Below are 6063 nucleotides of genomic sequence, written 5' to 3'. Positions count from 1 at the left end.
ATGTGACCTGATGCAAATATGACCAACGGTGTTTTTTTCCTTTTCTTATTTTTGTTTTCATTTCATTTAGCAGAAAGATTTTCACTTTTAATATGATAAATATAATTTAATTAATAAAACGCAAAGTTTGGCGCCAAAGGCTTGGCCTGTGGGTGGGGTGGGGGGGGGGGCACAATAACTCATTTGGGGGGGCATGGCCCGCGAATGCCCCCCATGACGCCGACCCTGATGGGGAGGACGAAATTCCTCCTGATGAAATGCCCCGCTGAGTGCGGTGAGAAAAGCGGCGCCATTGTTAAGACGTCGCTGGTACCCAGTGACGTCATTTCCCCCCAAGCTCAGTGGCTGTGTTCAGTGTTTGTCTTGTCAGTGTGTGTGTGTGTGTGTGTGTATGGCAGTTCCATGAGACTTAGACTATGTAAAAAACAAAAAAAATTCAAAAGGGATTTTTCAATATCTACCTCGGTGAAAAGTAATCAATTTGTCCATTGTGTTATTCCAACTCGAGAGGTCAAATGTTGCAAAATGAGATCTTGTCAAGCGTGTTTATATTGCTCCAATTGGCCAGGCCAAGCGAGATGATAAGGCCGGGCCAGCTCAACTGTGTCAGCGTATATGTAGTGAGTGTCTGTCATCGCTGGCTCTCCCCATCTTGCCTTTCTTATCAAAAGGAAAGTGTCCTGCCAAGTGGCCAAAACCCGATGATATAATGGCAGCCACCCAAAATCAAGCTAGACTGCTCCTGGGCCGAGTCCCGGCAAACAGCACACGGTTCCTGCTGGAGTGGCCACTTGCGGTGAGTTGAATCACGTTCAAACACTCACAAGTGGCCTACATGCGAGGAAGCACTATTGGCCGTTGGAACACAATGCAAAAATGTAGAGTAAGTTAGATAATCCGACTAGAAACTGAAACTTTCACTGAATGACTGTGGGAGGATATAGCACGTCACTTCTCCATACGAAAGTTATGGAAGCACATGGAGACAGGGTTTTGATGGTTCACACAAGGCCCAGTTTGTTGATTGAAGACAAAGAAATGACTGCCCAAGTCTCATGTAAAGCCCATGTGCTCAAAGGTCATGGACTTGTGGCAGCAAACAGCCCTCTGGTCTTCCATCTCCAATGATTCTAGGTACCTGTCGAAATGTAGTTTAACCCCATCTACTGTTTCTGCTGCCACCATCTCTCCAGGAAGACCATTCCATGCATTAACGAATCTCTGAGTGAAAGACCCCTACCTTACTACCCTCTCCTCTTCTTCACTCTCAGGCTGTAGACCATGGTCCTGCCACTGTTGGCATGATAGCCTAGAGGTACGCACCCTCATCTCTGAGTTGTCTAGCCTGGGTCAGAATCTACACCTTTGGCAGTTGGTGGACAATAAAGATCCAAGATCGGTGTTTTTCATGAAGACAAATTACAAATCCAAGTACACTATAAAGCTTGGCCTTACCTGCTATTAAAAGTCGTCGAAAAGGTAACCATCTGAACTCTTTTTTAAAAGTTTTTACTTTTGTGGACCCCGAGTGTGTGGTTACCTATGCAAAACTGAACTGAGGTTACATGTGCAAAACTGGAGCGAGTGCATCCCAGAAGGACGGCTGGGAGATCCATGAAGAGCGCAGATGGTGCCACCACATGTTAAAGATTGGTAGATTGGGATTGGCAGTGTATTGATCGTGGAGACCGTGTACCATCACAGCTTCAATGGCAATGCATAGGTGCGCATCGCGCCACCTGTCTCACCACACATCACCTTCCCTCGCACGGTTACCAACGCCCGCTCCACATTGGAAGCGATTTTCTTGGGGAAGGTGGGATTTGGGGATGGGTACGGGAAAGTGGGTTGGTGGGTGAGGAGGGGTTACAGGAAGAAGATGACACAATAAGGCTAAAAGGTAGCAGCTGATGAAGTGTTCCGGATGTATTATTTTAATGGATCATTCCAGACTTTGAAGTGTTTGGAGACAGAAAATTCAATCCCTTATTGTGTTTGTCAATAATAGAAGGAAAAGGGAGATTTAACATTCTGGAAATTGGAACTTCCACAATTTAACAAATCCTTACCAATTTGACATCATTGTCGATGTCTTCCTCTGCCATTGTCTAACCTGATGCAAAGACAAATTACAAGGGTACATTATAATACATTTGAAATCGAGAGCGACAATCAAATTCAGAAACGTGCTCACTGCTAAGGTACAAGGTAATTTTGGCACAGGTAAAGACCATTTAGACATAATCCTTGTGTACTATGCACATCCCAGCACTCCCACATTTGCAGGTAAAGTACCTCACTGTGGTACCCAGTCTGACACAACAGTCCGCAGTCACATTGACAGCGTCACAATTTTTGGACAAGGTCTTACCGGCAATTCTATGGTTACGGTTTGCAATGTCCCAACAACATAATTCACATCAACAATTGCCTTACATCACTTGGGTCCCCTTTCCACAAATACTGTACACCACTGGAAGCCACTTTCCTGACAAAGATCCTCCTGTTGCTCTCACCAACAAATCACCGATGAGTGCATCGCACACCACCTGGTGGTAAAGAATTGTCATACTTGTCTGATTGAAAAGCTGATCCAAGCAGAGCTGCTTCGCTCTTTGGGGATCATCAGCTAGCAGATACGTACTGAGTGGGTAAGAGCAACAGAATAGTTTCAACTGGTCGATCCAACTTATTCAGTGATAGCCTAGTCAGAAACATGATGAGAGCTGATTGGTTATTCCCTCCAATTACGAGCGAGAGACGTGATTGGGTCTTGTTATTTGCATGTTAACTGCTATTGACGCATGTGGTACACGCCTGGGAGCCTGGGTGGTACGTGTGCGTGTCTGTCTACACTCTACACTGTCACTGATGACTCGCTAAAAAGTGATTAAACCGGTCCGGCGGTTGAGATGGCATGTAGTATTGGGATTCTCATGCATGTGCCACTTGTGAATGTCTGCAGCTGTGGAGGAATGCAGGCATGGTTTGAAACAGCAAGGGCTTACCTAGGGTCGCTTTTCTTGATTGCATTGTGCAGCTTTAAAATAAAAGGTTCACGGTTTACACCATGTGTTGGCTCTTAAAAGAGCTATTTATATTCTTTATAATTAAAAGAAATAACTTCAAAGCAAAAGAAAACAAGAAAAAGAGCAATCGGAGATTGCAAACCCTCGCGAGGATGTATTTCCAGTTGTTTTTTTAAGGCTTTTGTGTTAAAACAAATATGGCGGCCGAACCACGTGACCGATGACGTCATCATTTTTTTCTAAACTAATTTATTCCTAGATTATACTCAAGAAATTTCATCTTGATCAGATGAAGTTTTATACTTGTCGAATTATGACATCATAATGGAGGCACCTATGACATCATCATTAACATATTTTATTCCCCATGTAGAGTTCTTTACAATGAGCCATGTCTCAATTTTTTCTATTCAGCCCGTTCGAAGATATAGAGATGTAACGTTTTTCGGTTTTTCCAAGATGGCGGCCGAACCACGTGGCTGATGACGTCATCATCATTTTTTTCTCCACCAGTTTATGTCGACATGGCGCTCAAGAAATTTCATCTTGATTGGATGAAGTTTTGTACTTGATGAATTATGACGTCATAATAAAGGCACCTATGACATCATCATTAACATTTTTTATTCCCCATGGAGAGTTCTTTACAATGAGCCATGTCTCAATTTTTTCTATTCAGCGCTTTTGGAGATAGAGGTGCAAAGTTTTTCGGTTTTTCCAAGATGGCGGCCGAACCACGTGATCTATGACGTCATAATTATCATTAAAAATTTATACAGGTGGAGTTGAACCTGTGGTGAAAATTTCCTGTCAATCGGACCAACGGTTGCAGAGAAAATCATATTTATTCTGTGCGGACAAACAGACAGACAGACAGACAAACAGACAGACAGACAAACAAACAGACTCAAATGCAATACCCTCTTCTCTGGCAAGGGTAATAAAATAAAGTAGGCCTCAATGTTTCAGGCGGCATGCTCCGCCCATCGACAGGAGGAAGTGGTGAGTGGCGCTGGATGATATGTTATTTATTTATTTATTTGGCATGGGGACAGTGGACTTTGAATGTATCTCAACTTGTTTTTCTTTGTGTTTGTTTGACATCTATGCACTCTTGAAGTACTGGATGGAATGAGTTGAAAAATTGTGGTTATCCTCGGTAAAATAAAAGTACCAATGCCCAATTCTAATACATAATTTCCCTACCTGTCTCTTCATCTGTCTGTCTCTCTGTCTCTGTTCCAGTACGGCCACATCTTTAAAGCTACAAACTCCATACTCAGGGTACAGATAAAACTTTATGCAAGAAGTAACATGGGCTATGGGCTATGTGTGTGTGTGTGGCTACAGAGGCCATTTTGAGGCTGCAAATTGAGGCCCAAGTGTTCAATATAGCAATTTTGGACAAACAGGAAGACCAATTTGTCTCAAATTCAAAAGGTTGGATTTTTTAGTGCAACACAATTAAACTTTGTAAAATCCATGAAACAATTAAAACAAGAAAAAGAGCAATCAGAGATTGCAAACCCTCGCCAGGATGTATTTTCAGTGGTTTTTAAGGCTTTAGTGTTAAAACAAATATGGCGGCCGAACCACGTGACCGATGACGTCATCATTATGTTTTTCCCGAAACTAATTTATTCCTAGATTATGCTCAAGAAATTTCATCTTGATTGGATGAAGTTTTGTAATTGTCGAATTATGACGTCATAATGGAGGCAACTATGACATCATCATTAACATATTTTATTCCCCGTGGAGAGTTCTTTGCAATGAGCCATGTCTCAATTTTTTCTATTCAGCGCTTTCAGAGATATAGAGGTGCAAAGTTTTTCGGTTTTTCCAAGATAGCGGCCGAACCACATGACCGATGACATCATCATTAATTTTTTTCTCCATCAGTTTATGCCCACATGGTGCTCAAGAAATTTCATCTTGATTGGATGAAGTTTTGTACTTGTCGAATTATGACGTCATAATGGAAGCACCTATGACATCATCATTAACGTATTTTATTCCCCATGGAGACTTCTTTACAAGGAGCCATCTCTCAATTTTTTATATTCAGCACTTTCGGAGATATAGAGGTGCAAAGTTTTCCGGTTTTTCCAAGATGGCGGCCGAACCACGTGACCCATGACGTCATAATTATCATCAAAAAAATCTACAGGTGGAGTTGCACCTATGGTGAAAATTTCCTGTCAATCGGACCAAGGGTTGCAGAGAAAATCATATTTATTCTGTGCGGACAAACAGACAGACAGACAGACAAACAAACAAACAGACAAACAAACGGACTGAAATGCAATACCCTCTCCTCTGGCGAGGGTAATGAGAGATTAACTTAAACTTTTCCAGTCACTGGGGACGTGTATCTTTGCTTGCTTTTCCGTCATTGGGGATGGGTACTTTTGCGAGTATAAAACAAGGCCTTGTCTGTATGTCTGTTCCTTATGGATTCCAAAAAGGCTTGGCAGACATCCACCTCATTTTTTCATGCGGTACTCAGGATCAGGTGATATGCATTAAATACCTCCCCTCTCAACACTTGCGAGTGTTCGGAGACGATGACATTTTCGTTTGTGCACGTGTAATAGTGCAAGTGGTTGAACCAGTGACCCCTGCTGGAGAGGCCGGGTGTAGTGCGGGTGGGAAATGATGCTCCCAGACAGAGCGGGCATTGACATGGACTCGTCTTAATAAAATACGCCATACACATCATTGAAGTGGGGGAATTAACCCGTCCATTTTGTTAGTAATACTATACAGTTCCGTAATTTGAAAAGTGCTTTGTGGATGTGTTTGTTTAACTTCTACGCACTCCTGTACCGCTAGACAGAATGTCACATTAATATAATGTCACCTAGTAAGGGAACCAACATTATTATTATTATTATTATGGGTGGATTGAGTTGAAAACTGGTTAGTTTAATCAAGAGGTGCATGGTTGGGTTTTTAGGAGGTAAGAAAAATCATGGTCGTGGGGGTTCAGGGTTGGGGTGAGCAGCACAGCCACGCCCCCAGCCAATGATGC

General features: G+C 42.6%; 1 long non-coding RNA gene across 1 annotated transcript; it reads right to left on the bottom strand.

Moving 5' to 3' along the window:
- Positions 1–1173: 1173 nt before the first annotated feature.
- On the bottom strand, positions 1174–2576 carry LOC137431412 (uncharacterized). The gene is made up of 3 exons (XR_010985260.2): positions 2517–2576; positions 2070–2113; positions 1174–1806 (listed from the first exon to the last, which is right to left on the bottom strand). It is a non-coding gene; the product is annotated as an uncharacterized LOC137431412 (long non-coding RNA).
- Positions 2577–6063: the final 3487 nt, after the last annotated feature.

Source organism: Myxine glutinosa, chromosome 7, assembly GCF_964187855.1.
Source record: "Myxine glutinosa chromosome 7, kmMyxGlut1.1, whole genome shotgun sequence".
NCBI classification, from domain to species: Eukaryota; Metazoa; Chordata; class Myxini; order Myxiniformes; family Myxinidae; genus Myxine; species Myxine glutinosa.
Note: the sequence above shows the minus strand (reverse complement) of the source record. Positions and strands in the feature narration are given on the sequence as shown.